The 15,470-nt window shown below is 32.9% G+C and overlaps 1 protein-coding gene across 1 annotated transcript in view; it reads right to left on the bottom strand.

The window, feature by feature from the left end:
• LOC106467702 overlaps window positions 1-5,248 on the bottom strand; it is a 19,327-nt gene extending 14,079 nt beyond the window's left edge. The window contains exon 1 of the mRNA XM_013928079.2: window positions 5,057-5,248. The gene's annotated coding sequence lies outside the window, so the exon portion shown is untranslated. The remainder of the gene's footprint in view (window positions 1-5,056) is intronic.
• Between the last annotated feature and the right edge of the window lie 10,222 nt (window positions 5,249-15,470).

The raw sequence follows: 15,470 nt of genomic DNA, 5'->3' as shown, positions 1-15,470 counted from the left end.
TATATATATATATATATATATATATAACTTGTAATACTTTCTTGATAAAACAGCCATTTAACCTTATAAAGTCTGTGGACTTACAACGCTAGCATCCGGGTTTCGATACCCTTGGTGGGCAGAGCACAGATAGCCCATTGTGTAGCTTTGTTCTTTATTACAAACAAACAAACCAACTTAACCTTATAAAGACAAAAACGTGCGACATAATAAAGAAAATCTAGAAAGATGAAGACAGTTTATATTTCGCCTGTTTTTGTTATTTTTTGCAAGGAATAATTTATAGCTGCCACGTTAATACGGCTGTACGTGGTCGTCATTAAAATCCACGACGAAAACATTATTTTTAAATTCCAGATTAGTTGTAATCAATAACGAAATATCAAAATCATTTCCTTTATATTCATCAGTGGAAATAATGATTAAAAATGAAGACAAAAACTATTTTGATCACTCTTAATTTTAACAGAAGTGAGGAATAAAGGTTTAGAAATCTTTTTGTTTTAATGTCAGTTAAATTCCTTATTAGATGCTGATCAAAACCACTTCCAGTTTCAATGTTAAGTTCCAACTGTTAATTTAGGTAAACATCAAGGAGATTTAACCTCCATGTTAGATACTTTATTACTTTATTACTGTGAGTGAAGATCAAGACAATTTTAATTTTTTATCAGTTGAAAAGTTTATAAAGGGTAAATATGAAGACAGTTACCCTTATTAAAAATGAGAATCAATGTTATTTTTTTCTATTCTGAACATTGTTACATGTATAATAGCCAAGTTATATGCTAATTGCCATGTTATTGGAAGTTAACATCAGTACCGTTTCCAACCTATACGTCAATTATATGCTAGTTGCCCTGTTATTGGAAGTTAGCATCAGTACCGTTTCCAACTTATACATCAGTTATATGCTAGTTTCCCTGTTATTGGAAGTTAACAACAGTACCGTTTTCAACTTATACATCAGTTATATGCTAGTTGCCCTGTTATTGGAAGTTAACGTCAGTACCGTTTCCAACTTATACATCAGTTATATGCTAGTTTCCCTGTTATTGGAAGTTGACATCAGTACCGTTTCCAACTTATACATCAGTTATATGCTAGTTTCCCTGTTATTGGAAGTTAACATCAGTACCGTTTCCAATCTATACGTCAGTTATATGCTAGTTGCTCTGTTATTGGAAGTTAACATCAGTACCGTTTCCAACCTATACGTCAGTTATATGCTAGTTGCCCTGTTATTAGAAGTTAACATCAGAACCGTTTCCAACTTATACATCAGTTATATGCTAGTTGCCCTGTTATTGGAAGTTAACAACAGTACCGTTTCCAACTTATACATCAGTTATATGCTAGTTGCCCTGTTATTAGAAGTTAACGTCATTACCGTTTCCAACTTATACATCAGTTATATGCTAGTTTCCCTGTTATTGGAAGTTAACAACAGTACCATTTTCAACTTATACATCAGTTGCAATTGTAATTAGAAACAAATATCGAAATAATTTCTGAATTTATTCAATAAAAATAAAATAATTTCAAACTTGCATATCAGATTTAGTTTTGATTAAAGTTAAATACTTTGATGCCGCAGGAGTCCCTACTATTTTTATGGAAGCTAAGATAGATTTAAAATAAATAAACCTATAAAATAAAATTTATCTAAACTACATAGCATTGTTTTGATATACAGATCGTTGAATACGTTATATTAAAACGATTATGAATATGAAAATCAACAAGTCACGTAACAGCCACAGCCAATATAAAGGCGCGGTGGAAAGGAATCTATCAAAACCACATTTTGACATCGTTTGGCATTTTGTTTTTAGGACGTTATGTAACACTCTTTCCGGAGCAAAATATCCATTCAGATCATAAAGATGTATTCAGATTGGGAATTTAGAATTTTCAAGACGAGATTTATCCCTTGTATTTAATGCCGTTGGAAAAACGAAGAAATATAGATCAGCTTGGAGCACCAGGACCATCATGAAATACACCTGCAACAAGGTGTATCCCAGAAAAAGTTGTCCATGTGCCCTGTTAACAATACGCAACATTATCAAGAAGAATCTCCATCTAGAGATATAAATTGTTTTCGTGACATATCTGTTCAACCGTCGCATACGTCAAACTGTTAGAAAATGAAACTGGTATTCATGCTACTCTATACAAAGAGACATAGTGGTCAACTCGCCGACGCAGCACCTATGGATTTCTGCACGACTGGCCTTTTAAAACGGGTAGTGGCAAAATATTCGTCCTTGTATGCTGGACGGGTCTCGAAAATAAAGAGTGAAAGAAATATCATCTAAGTAATGAGATATGAATAGAAAATGAAGGGCGAATTTCAATACGAGGTACCGGTATAAAATGTTTTGTACTGAATGTTAAATATTAAACATATTACAAGAGCAAGAATTATTATAATACTTACTATGGTGTTAAATTATAGAATATTTTAAAACATGATGGTGCGTATGCGTATTCATGGTATACTTAGTACTGGCAGAACATTTTCAAAAATTTCCTCTTGTATCACATATATTAAAGTTATGAGGTAACAGGATAACGTTAGCAGATTTAAGTACTATAACGTTTAAAATTCTATTTCTTCTTCTTACTAATACTTTGAAACCACCTTTCCTGTTGTTTCTCGTTGTTTTTTGGCGTGATAGTTAACGTAGTAGTTGCAAATGTTAGCCAAAGAAACAAGTGTGAACCTTTCCATACAATAGGACCTACAGCAGTAAAATTTAAATAGACTTTGTACTGTTCGTTTCTTAGAGTGAAACTTCTATGAAATCCAAATTACAGTCAGCCTTACATCTAAAAAAACTACGGTTGGGTTCAGTTAAATACTACGTGACTATTGCGTCTATAGCATTTACATTATGGTCGTATAAACTTAAAACTGAACAATATCATTACCGAAGTATCGTACGTTCTTATTTAGGACAATCTTGACATTATGTCCAAAGCAACTTCCATCTGGCCTTAAAGAAAATGTTTCTTTTTGTGAATATTGTAGTTCACGTTTTATGGGTTTGTTTGTTATTAAGCACAAAGTTACACATTGGACAACAGAGGAAGACTGGTGGATAGAGTAAAAGACCATAATTTACTGAGGTATGTGGAAGTATCGGACATTTCGAAACATTTGCTAGTTTTTAGCGACAATCCTCTAACTATTGAACAGTTTCAAATTATTTGAACTACAGAAAATGATTATTTATTACGAAGTACAGATACATTGGCCATTATAAATCTCAATCCATAACTGAATAGACAGTCTAGTACTGGAGAGCGTTTACTGAGAGTGTAATTAAACTACTACTATTTGTTAAAGTGTGCTCACTGCGAATAACGAAAACTGATTTATAGCTTTCAGACTTGCTGTTGAGCCACTGAGGTACCGTTTTTATGGAGGACATGTTTAATATTGTATCCATAGCATCAATCGTATGTCTTTGAAATATAATGTTAGTATTCTATATAAGCTGTCGTATCGGCTTAGAATTAATGGATAACATAATTTCTATAGTAGCTGACGCATGGCCTTATTGAGGCGTCTTCAATATTATATGTCTATAACAGGGCGGGTGTGACCGGATAGCTAGCGTGTCGGACTGTGTATTATAACATCAAAGGCTCAATCCCGATACGCCGCTGATCACGCTCCGCACTTTTATCTGATGGGCTATAACTAAGCAAGCGAACCCCGTTATTCGGCTAATAGTAACTGCAGAGGTTGCGGGTGCTGAAATCTGGTTTTGCCCTCCCTTTGGTCAGTAGTTCTAGCTTAAGGATGGTTATGCCTGAACTTTAGGGGGGTCTAATTTTGCTATTTAGCCCATGTGTACTATAAATGTCATATAATATGAAAGTACCAAATACTATATTTATAACACCCAAATTATCGTCTTACAAACGACAATTAAAACACAATTTTTATAATGGCTGCCCATTGGACTTATTGAGAACAACTTCGTTATTACTGAGTGGTCATTATAACTTTTAATCTATATCTATACAAGAGTCATATGGTTTTGTGAAGAATAGTATATGGCTATATGTACAGCATCTATGATTGGTACTGTGAAGAACAGCGTTCTTAATGTCTATAATAACTATACCCTTTGTAGTTAGAAAATAAAAATTTTGTATTACCATATAAAACAACGTACGAACACTACGTTTATAGCAGCTATCGTGTGGTCCTATCTAAAAAAAAGTTTTGAAAATTGTTTTAGTGATGTTTTATGAAGAACAATTTCATTATGTATGTTGTACTTATAGCAGAGGGCAATTGTAACTCAAAAACATTATAAAGTACACTTACCGAATGTAATAAACCTATGTTTCTGGAAATAAAACTGCGCTTAAATGTAAGCTTTTAACAAGTAAGTGACAACTGAACTTTTAATTTAGTTGTACTTTAAGAATTTAGAAAAATATATTTTGCATTTCTAAAGTGGATATATTGTTATTTTGAGAGAATTAGTAGAACTCAATGGATCAAATTATGGTTATAATTTACAGCTTTACTGTAACCTTGGTAAAGATTATCCAGTCTTCGTAGATATTACTTAGCCTTGGTAAAGATTACCCAGTCTTCGTAGATATTACTTAGCCTTGGTAGATATTACTTAGCCTTGATAAAGATTACCCAGTCTTCGTAGATATTACTTAGCCTTGATAAAGATTACCCAGTCTTGGTAGATATTACTTAGCTTTGATAAAGATTACCCAGTCTTGATAAATATTACTTAGCCTTGATAAAGATTACCCAGTCTTGGTAGATATTACTTAGCCTTGATAAAGATTACCCAGTCTTGGGGGATATTACTTAGCCTTGGTAAAGATTACCCAGTCTTCGTACATATTACTTAGCCTTGGTAAAGATTACCCAGTCTTGGTAGATATTACTTAGCCTTGGTAAAGATTACCCAGTCTTGGTAGATATTACTTAGCCTTGGTAAAGATTACTATACCAAAATGTTGGTATCTTAATCAAGCTACACACAGATACCACTTTAAGAAAACTTACCGGCTGTAAGAGGCAGCAAAGATGGGAGACTACAGTGTGAGGTTTCGATACTGATCAGACTCTTCTAGATACAATTATAATACATTATAAGATCGTGATGATAACATATATGATTTTATATACTCCAGAGAAAAACATAAAGAATTTTTCATTTCAATCTCAGCCAATGGCGTTGATCGTGGGTGATTTCACCTCCCTTTTTTGGAGTTGAGTCTTTACTCTCGTCAACAGGCGATACCATTTTAGACAAGTTAAAATAGATCGTTTGTTTGTGATATAGATTATAAGGTAGATAGCTCTTGGGATATAAATTAGTTATCAATGAAAGTCTTAGGCTGTCAGCGAAAGATAAACAATAAAGTGTTACAAAAGCTCGTACACTTTCATCCAATCACTAGTCCCCTAACACCCGAGAGGCTTAACCTGTTCACAGTCTCTCTCTCCTTCAATTCTTTGCTCGCTAGGGAAATTTCTTTAAGTCGCTCGTCATATACTATAAACATACTTCAATGAAAATTATGTTGGAGTTTCAATGAATAATTGAAATGGTGTCAAACCTTGTTTCGTTAACTGTGGCGCTGTTTTTCTGCCTCTCACCCAACCTTTTTTAAGAATATTACAAATTATTAATGAGCACTCGCGCATAGTTATCGCTGCTCTTTGATGCACGGCGAGATCACTTCGAAAATACAGCTATAGTTATGCCTTTTTAATAGTGTTTTTTATTTGTAAACGAAACAAAATTTTCACATTTTAGAAAAGTGTAAATGTTTTACATATTACGTTGTAAAACGATTCATTTCCTTAGTGCCATTACGATCGTCTTCGAAGAATATAATTTAATAATTTTGTTTTTTAAGCAGTGATATGCTGCTCATTTAATTTTTACTTATAACAAGGTATTACTTCATGGATATCACCTCGCAAATCTAAACCTTACTCATTATAATTTTCTTTATCTTCCTGATTAAATGTTGATGAAAAATTACCAACAATTATTTAATTTAGTATTTCATACGCTAAAAACAAATTTTTTTTGTTTGTTGTTAAGCGCAAAGCTACACAATGGGCTAACTGTGCTCTGCCAACTGCTGGTATCAAAACCCGAGTTTTAGCATTATAAACCATCAAACTTTCAGCTGAGTCACCGTGGAGCAAGAAATTAAATTCAGAATATAAAAAATTGAAATAAATTACAATAATTGTAAAGTCAAAGTTTTGTTCACTAATAAAACATTTTATTTATAATACACTTTTGAACGAATTGCAAATTAAGAGAGTAAAGTAAAAGAAACTCTAGAAAATACTTCTTGTTAAACGGTAGAAATAACCAATAATTTAAACAAAAACATTTAAATCTCTTACTTCTTAAAATGGTTTTATTTAAGCCTATCTTACATCTTCTAAGATGACCGAACCTCATGACGCGTTATTCAATTCTAATAGTCACTATACGCTTCTAGTCTTCCACAGGGTTATGTGTATATAATGTTATGATCAATAATCACTTTTTCCAACTCCACACAATAGTAAACAAACTTAACTATTAACATATTACTAATAGTAATTAGCGTTATCAATTAATCATACCGAACTGTCATCATTAATGTATAAGCCTATTTAATTTGAGAATATTTTGGTATTAAATACAATACTGACTTACTTACATCTAGATAATATTATTAATAATAATTATTTTACTTGAAGGTTTAAACTTTCATTTATCTTATGGCATATCGTAGACTTAAGTAGATGAAGACTATCAAAATAAACATATTTCAAATAAACATGATCAGACTAAAGGAATAGAAAATTCAATGCAAGCCTTATAAATACTGTTGTGGGTTCTTTGAGATTATATGGTAAAAATAATTTCAAATTCCAGTTCACGTAAGATAACGAATCATTTTACTTTTTTTCAGTAATTCTTGCTATAGGCTTGTTTTACTTGTCGGCCCAACTTCACAAACAAATATTTCAACAAAACTTCGATGCTAATGTACAAGTAACTCAGAAATGAACTTACTTGCAGAATTTGGAGCAAAATCCAAAAATGAACAGAGACATTGGATGGTACATGCAACTAAAACACCATTCACAGAACAACAAATTATATCAATACATTTTACACTTATTACTTCCAGTTTAAGACTTGCTTACTCTGGAGTACCACACAGTCTTACAATTAGTTTTAAACATTGCTAGTAAATTTCGAATCCTTTCCATTTACTATTGTTTCTTAGCAACTTCTATTTTTTGTCTCTGTGTTTTCAGTTTATCATAAAACATATTTAGGTTCTCTTTATTTTTATATTTCATTTTAGTAATATATATATATGTCATATGTTAGTATAGCTACGTAATATAAGTATACTATACTAGGTGATCGTATAGGCTACTAGCAACGATAGCGATTTTTTTACATCAGCAATAGATTCGCTGGAGCAAAATTTTTCAAATATTTAATACATATAAAGGAACGTTCGACCATCATACTTTACCCATCATTATCAGGTTAAACTAACGTTTGAACAAATTTTTTTTAGCAAATACAAAGATGTTCAAATCGCTTGAAACGAAAAACAACAATATTATTATAGTATAATAATGCTGAAAAGCCTATTAGTGGTAACCAAGGGAATAATGGAGAATAAATATACATAAAGTGGTTGGTGGTAGTAAAATGAAGGTATTAAACATCAAATTATGGTTCGACGCTTGATTATAAAGTAATACTTGTAATATAGAAGTAATGGGTATTTAAAAAGATAATGTAACATGGATAAGATATGTTATGAATGCTTAAGCATCAGTTTAAATCACAGAGACGGAACTATAATAAGTATCCTATGTTAGCATAGTAAAATTGAAAACACTTGTTTAAAAAACGGTATGGACGTCAGATCATTGTTATATCTATCAGTTTTTGTGAAGTATTGTTTACGGAATGCTGGAAATGAGCATGAGTTTATAAGAAGTTACACTGCAAGATGTTGATTGTGATTCTCCAAGACACAATTTATGTATGTATTATCATACTTTAAGTGGTGGGTACAGGACAAACAGTCCATTGTGATGCTTTGTGCTTAATAACAAAAATACAAATAATGCTTTAAAATTTCAGGTTTACACGCTGGTAGCTTGCGAAGCATTAGAGCTCAATATACTTAACTTTTGTGATAAAAATATAAATAGTTTAAGTTATTTGTATTCTAGTGTATACTTTATAGTCGGTACAGAAGTACGTTTGTTTTTGGAGAGTAAGTATTATATCAGAAATGTTTTGACAAGATTAAAAACTTCTTCTCAAATGTTAATACTTGAAGTTGGTAGGGCAGAGAACGTATAAAACTAAACAGTTTGTGATAATATATGAAATATCGTTAAACATGAATGTCACATCTTATTAGTTTGTAACTTATACCTGTCTTTGAAACAGATGTATATTCCGAGTTATGATACAACATCTCTGAAAGAACAGCTGCTCCTATAGTTTATGACATCTTATGCTGGTGAACGTGAGCTAATGTCACACAAACTATCAATTACAAGCTGTTTCTGTTATTAAAAATCAACACGTATTAAGTACAGTAAATATGTGTGAAATTATCTGTTTGTTGCAATATGGTAAAGAAAAAATAGTTTGATGATACACCATAAGAATAGTGTAACTATAACCGTATAAGTAAATACGAAACTTTATAGTCATGTTTATATATAAGAGGATAAACTTTATGTTAAAAGCGGAAAATTAGTAAATTATATATGTAGGTTATTTCTGCAAAACACTAAGGTAGAAAAGCTTAAGATATTGACTATTTTCCCTTCCTAGACAGATGAATGAACACGTGTAGAGTACGTCCTTGTTCAGTTATTAACAACTGATTTATTTCTAACTGGGGCATTAAATAAAATATAGACCTTTTTTCTAGACAAGTGGTTATATTACAATACAAATCTTCGAATGTAGATAACTTTATTATTATATTCTACATAAGAATTTGGCACCATTGAAATGTGTTTTGTTTTTAATTTTCTAGTAGAAACTTTTCTGCTAGCTGATTCATTTGGATGCATAAAAACGACTGTAGGAAAAATATTCAATCTTTTAACCGGGAGAGTCTATGGAAAAAAATAATCTCAAAACGGTGCTGAATATAAAGTGAAAGTACTCTTCCGAATGAACCGATAAAACGCACGGGTGCAACTATATATTTTACTGTTTGGATCAAGTCCACTGGTCTCCGTGGCCCCTTCCAGCCTCTTTGGAATCCCCCACTAGTTAACAGTAGGTTAAGGGGTCCCATGTCATTCTGCTCCACGGTCCCCATGATGTCTAGTTGCACCACAAGTAAACGGTAAAATGAGAAAGTTTGAAATACGAATTTGACATGTAATTGATTTAAGCGTTAGAATCCTATACACAGATTCCTTTTTAAAAAGTGTTTTTTTTCCTACTAAAGTTATAAACAGGGAGTGTTTATGTTTATGTGTAAAGTTATTGTATGTAAAAAAACAACAATACATTTTGATTAGGTAAGCATGTGGATATGATAGGATAAAAGCAATGTAGTTTGCTGTTTGTTTTGGATGGTGAGATGTGGTTTATCTTTTCCTTATATTCTGAGGTAGCATTCAAATAACTTGGAATTCCAACTTATAAACAAAAACAACAACAACGGAAAAAATGCTACTGTTTATCATGAAGGTAAACAGCTACTTGAAATCATACATAGATAATATGCCATAAACAATCTTGTCTCAACTAACTACACATAATATTATGTAGAAAATAACGTGACAGTTGTACGGGATAAAAATATGAAATGTTCTTTGCATCATTGTTTCAATTCATAGAACGAATCTTATATGTCATTACTTAAAAAAGTTATTAATGTTAATGTAAGTTCCAGTTCTACTTTGTAAAAACTCCAGTTTATTAATTTACAGATTTGATTTAAAGTGTACAGTAAGCTTTAGTTGATATATGTCGCAGCTAAGACTTGTAACATAACGATGGCTCAAGTTTATAAAAACTTTTGGTCATTATTATTACCAAATAATTTGTCAAACTTCATGTTTGCCTAGGATAAACAGCGAATCCTGAGTCTGGGAAATGAACAGCTTACAGATGCTGTTAAACTTTTTAATTACTTTTCAGAGGCAGGAACAATGAAACGTCAAACGATAGCTATTTTAAAGTTATCTCTAACAGCAGGGCCAAAAAGTATATTTTGAAGGAAAATGTAAGAATGGTTGATTTACCAAATATTCAAATGTCCACAAACATAATGCACAAAGAGGGAGGTAGAAGCAATTGTATCTCCATTACATAAAATTACTTTAAGTTCACTTAATATAAATTGAAGTTGGTCAACAGAGTAAGTGTCAACATTTTGGAAAAGCAACATTAGTTCATTTTCCCTAAGGATTTCACTGAGCCTTAGTTGTGGCTGCTCTGGCTAGTATCACATTTTGTGAAAAGCGTAGTTTCGTGACTAGAATCTAGCTCAAGCAAAAGCATTAAATAATTCTGCGTAAAAAATAAAATTACTCGAAAACAAAATATTTTGTATTTTCTATTCCTTTTGATACTTCAAGTTAAAAGCGTCTTTCTAGTCCATGGGGATGTTTGAAAGCAAACATCAAGGTGTCTGGTATCGACTAAATATTATGTATCACTCGCAAAGGACGAAGAGTAGAATCGGCTTCTTTTGGAAAGAAATGAAATACACATCCAATTACACGTGCGCGTAAGTAAAATGTTAAGACAAATAAGTATCGTTATTTCAAAGCAACTTTAAATTATTTAATGAACTATACTCTATATTTCCTCATACATTTGTAGGTGGTGAAGTTTTCCCTTAAAATGGAGATGCTTTTAGCTACTCGCTCTGTTAATGTTGGTGGTTATCAAAAATAGTTTTTAGTAAGTTATGGAATTAATGTGAAGAGGTTATGTACCCAGAAAACAAAATTAATTTAGCTGTATTTATTATTCTAAAAAATAGAGTTAAGATTTTGGGCTGGAATATTTGAAATGGTATAACTCATTAATATAGGACAACTACACCAGCTGATATCCCACTTAGTGTGAGTTTAATTTCTTTTTTTTTTGAGAAAGAAAATAGATTTTTATGCCTAAATGTGCTTCTTTCACTACATATTTACCCTCCAGTGGCTCAGTGGCCAGTCTGAAGACTTATAATGCTAAAACAGAGATTCGATACCCATGCTGGGCACAACACGGAGAGACTATTGCATAGTTTTACAACAAACGAACACTGCGTATCGTACGTATTGTGGTTCGTGTTTGTTTGTTTATTTGTTTTTAATTATGCACAAAGCTACACAAGGGCTATCAGTGCTCTGCCCACCACGGGTATCGAAACCCGGTTTCTAGCGTTGTAAGTCCGCAGACATACCGCTGTGCCACTGGGGGGCCACAAAACCTGGCTGCTTCGTGTCTCATGGTCAAATATCACATACTTGAATGACTGATTACAGAGCTACAGGTGAACATTAAGGAATTAAATTTGCCCCAATAATATATTTTCATAATCCATGGAGAAAATGTATCTTGGGATTAGAAGTCATAAACCTTCCTGCTTGATAACTGAATAAATATATTGTGATTTAAATATTTCGGAATCATATCAGTTCGCTCTTTTTTTTGTTTGGTTTTTTAAATAAAGTTACACAACGCTTCGAAGCTATTTCTCTACACAAAAATAAATTAATATCTTAAAGCAAAATTAAACAATGGGTTATCTGCGGTGTGTTTGCAGCTGGGGACCGCATCCCAGATTTTAGCGTTACAAGTCCTGAAGTTTTCCGCTGAATTAATTCTAAAAATAAATACAGTTTAACTTTACGGTTTCTATGACAAGTTTACTGTTACTCTGGTTAAAAAAAATTTGGCTCACGATATTGTAAAACAAATTTTTATTAGGGTTGGTTACATTGAAACGTGTATGAAAGTTAAGATTGAAAATATTTTCCATTCCTTGAAAAATTCTTTAAAAGTACCTTCATGTTTTTAGTTGAATAATTACCTCATCAAAAACACACTAAAATTTAATCAAATAAAGGGAATAATATTATAATGTATACGTAAATTATTCTGACTAGCATAAAATACCCGACTCTGCTGGGGGGTACACAGAGGCTTCTGGATCGCTGAAGCTTCTATATTATCCCCAATTACTTCTATAGCTACGCAAGGGGGGGGGGATTCGTACTCGAAAATCTTAGTTAGGACATCCACCCTGAGCAAGTTGGTCTAATTTGTGAGTGCGAGTACGAACACAATCTCAAAATCCAATAGGAGATTCACGTTCAACGACTCTTCAAACTTACTCCCAGACCACCATCATGCTTTAATGACTTATTTTAGTAGAGCTATAACATATAGTTAAGGACACCCCCGGACCACCCCGAGTCCGCGTGCAAAACTTGGTACTGTTATCTCTAAAGCTGTGAGAGGAGGTCACAAACACACGACGTGAATTGTTATACTAATAATACTAAGAAGAATTTGAACAAGAACTTACATTATTACAACCTGTACAACTTCATAAAGGGGCGTGTCCGACATCCGGTCCATGCCTACTTCGTCTTCCTGTGTTCATAATATTATACAAGTTATGGGTACATACAAAAGTGTTTCTATGATTCTTCTACTTTTGTATATACAGTAACAAATCCATGACGTTGATATACAGAAACCACTTAGGATTTTTTATTTTTGTATTTTAATCCACTTATTTAGCTAATGTACGAAATCCGGTTATCTTCTCATGCAATTGCAAAAGAAAGGACAAGTTGTAAAGAAAACACAAACATACAAGTTATGGGTCTACACAAATATTTGATTTTCCTGGTGTCGTATAAACAGACTTTAGAGTACGTTTATTGCCTCTAATAATTCGATTTACAGAAACCTCTAGTCATTGTATGATAAGCATAACTAAGTTTGATAAGTTTACTCCATCTGGCTTATTGTATACAGGATAGAAAGAATAAACTAAATAAGCATGGACTGGATATTGGACACGCCCCCTTATGAGGTTTTACAGAGAAAGTTTTATTACAATCTGCCCATTCCTACCTTGTTTTCTCATTTTTTGGTGCACCCATTCCTACACTTTCAATTTGTTTCCACTTGTTCATGCAATTTTTTCATACAAAGTTACATGATCTTATGCATCATTCATTCATTTGTGTCGATATCCTGTAAGTATATCATCAGTATGGATGTGCATCATAATATTACGCTACCTATCAAATGTTTCATGAATCCAAACTTGATTTTACTTACAATGCGTATTATAAATTCCTTGCAAAAGAGCGTAGCTTGTCTTCTGGCCTAGATAGTAAAGCTTCTCTCAAAGCTCACCCTACGTTGGCATATCCCATACTACTCACGGATTCTAGATCTTGTCACATAGTGCTGTAGATCGAGAAGATTACACCTATTGGTCACACATACACAGTATACAGAGTGAGCGAGCGGACGTATGCATTTTAAAATGACATCCCTGTTCAAGGTATTACCTGACGTATGTCAAATAGCTCTTCTCTTTGGTAATGTTTAGAATAGAAAAACGCTAGCGCTATCACGTGATTCTTCTCCTATTGTTTTATTTGGTGCACTTATAAGTCTGTTTGTTACATAGCTAGAAGCATTCAACAATGTCAGCCAGTCAGTGAGATTGAGAAATTTGTGTTTTTTTTGTGTGTGTTTGCTCTGCTGACTTTCTCAAGTGATTGTACGACTAATAATTTTGTGAGTGGTTTGTTTATCACCCAAGGGTGTTTCTCAAGTACTTTTGAACATTAATTATTTGGTTGTTAAAGATGTATATGAGTAAACATTTTGTATTGCATGTATTGTGTATTTGCCCCATTTCTACTATAAGTACTACCTTACTTATGGTAACTTGGGATATCTTTGACAGTGTTTTCGTTTCATACACGAAGTTCTGAAAATTCGAAGACTCTACCAAGTGTTTTTCTTTCTACAACGTACTGCAGTTGATCAACGGAAAATTTACGGAGTTCACAATTCTTCATGGTGGACAGAGTGCAGTAGCCTATTGTATGGTTTGCATTAAAACAAACAAACTGTTTATAATATATAAATTATTTCAAATACAAAGTGTTGTCGCATTTAAAGTATGAAACGTAATGAACCAAATATATTTCAGATATATAAATCTACTTTCTCGTCAGTTGTATTCTACTTATAGCAAAGCCATGATCTATCACCGTTCCTAATTTTGAACTACTTACCAGAGGGAAGGCAGCATCTTACAGTCCATGCTAAGGAATTGACTGTCACTCTTATAACGCAACAACAGTTTAAAATGCGGGTAATATTTTGTAGCATCGCGCAGATTCGAACCTGGTTCATCAGCTACGAAATACAGGGATCTTTTTACCTGGTCAACTTGCATATTAAATTGTCAAACCTTTCAAGACAGTCTTATCCTAAGTAGCCCCCCAGTGGCACAGCGGAATATCTGCGGACTTATACCGCTAGAAACCGGGTTTCGATACCCGTGGTGGGCAGAGCACAGATAGCCCTTTGTGTAGCTTTGTGCTTAATAATAATAAACTTATCCTAAGTTAATTTTTGACATGTACAGCTTCCAGAAGATTATATGTCAGGACGTTTATAGAGATTTTGGCTTGAAGAACGTAAATTTATGAAAACTTAATTCAACCAGAGCGATATTTCACGACAACAATTTTCCTTACTTTTTATCAATTGAATTGATAGATACAATTTTGAAAAATTCAAATAATATGCTTAATCGTATTTACTATTTAGTACAACAGGGTAAAAACATTGTTATGCAGCAAAATTTTACGGAAGTTATTATTTGCTGTTTTTTAACGACAATACCCTAAATTATTATTTCACAGCGGCAACAGGATTTTTATAAAACTTGACTTTTTATGATCAGGGCATAACGTGCAACTTACTTCTGATTCATATAATTTATTATTAAAAATCACATTGGATCTTCCTTGTGTAAAATACTTTTTGAGATTCAATAACACAACGTTAAAATTTAGCCTACTTACAAAAAAAAAAACTTTATTGAAGACTCCATACTTTACCTAACAGCTTCTACGTGTTTCGGTGGGTCACAGACCTATTAACATTAGAAAAAAAGGTAACCTGACAACTGGCCCTCGCAAGAAAATTGACCCCCGGACAACTGCCCTCCGGAGCCATACCTTATTATATTAATATTGTTTGTTTTTGAATTTTGCGCAAAGCTACACGAGGGCTATCTGCGCTAGCCGTCCCTAATTTAGCAGTGTAAATCTAGAGGGAAGGCAGCTAGTCATCACCACCCACCGCCAACTCTTGGACTACTCTTTTACCAACGAATAGTGGGAT

Source organism: Limulus polyphemus, unplaced genomic scaffold, assembly GCF_000517525.1.
Source record: "Limulus polyphemus unplaced genomic scaffold, Limulus_polyphemus-2.1.2 Scaffold2712, whole genome shotgun sequence".
NCBI classification, from domain to species: Eukaryota; Metazoa; Arthropoda; class Merostomata; order Xiphosura; family Limulidae; genus Limulus; species Limulus polyphemus.
The sequence above is the reverse complement of the archived record's forward strand: the minus strand, read 5'-3'. Positions and strand labels throughout refer to the sequence as shown.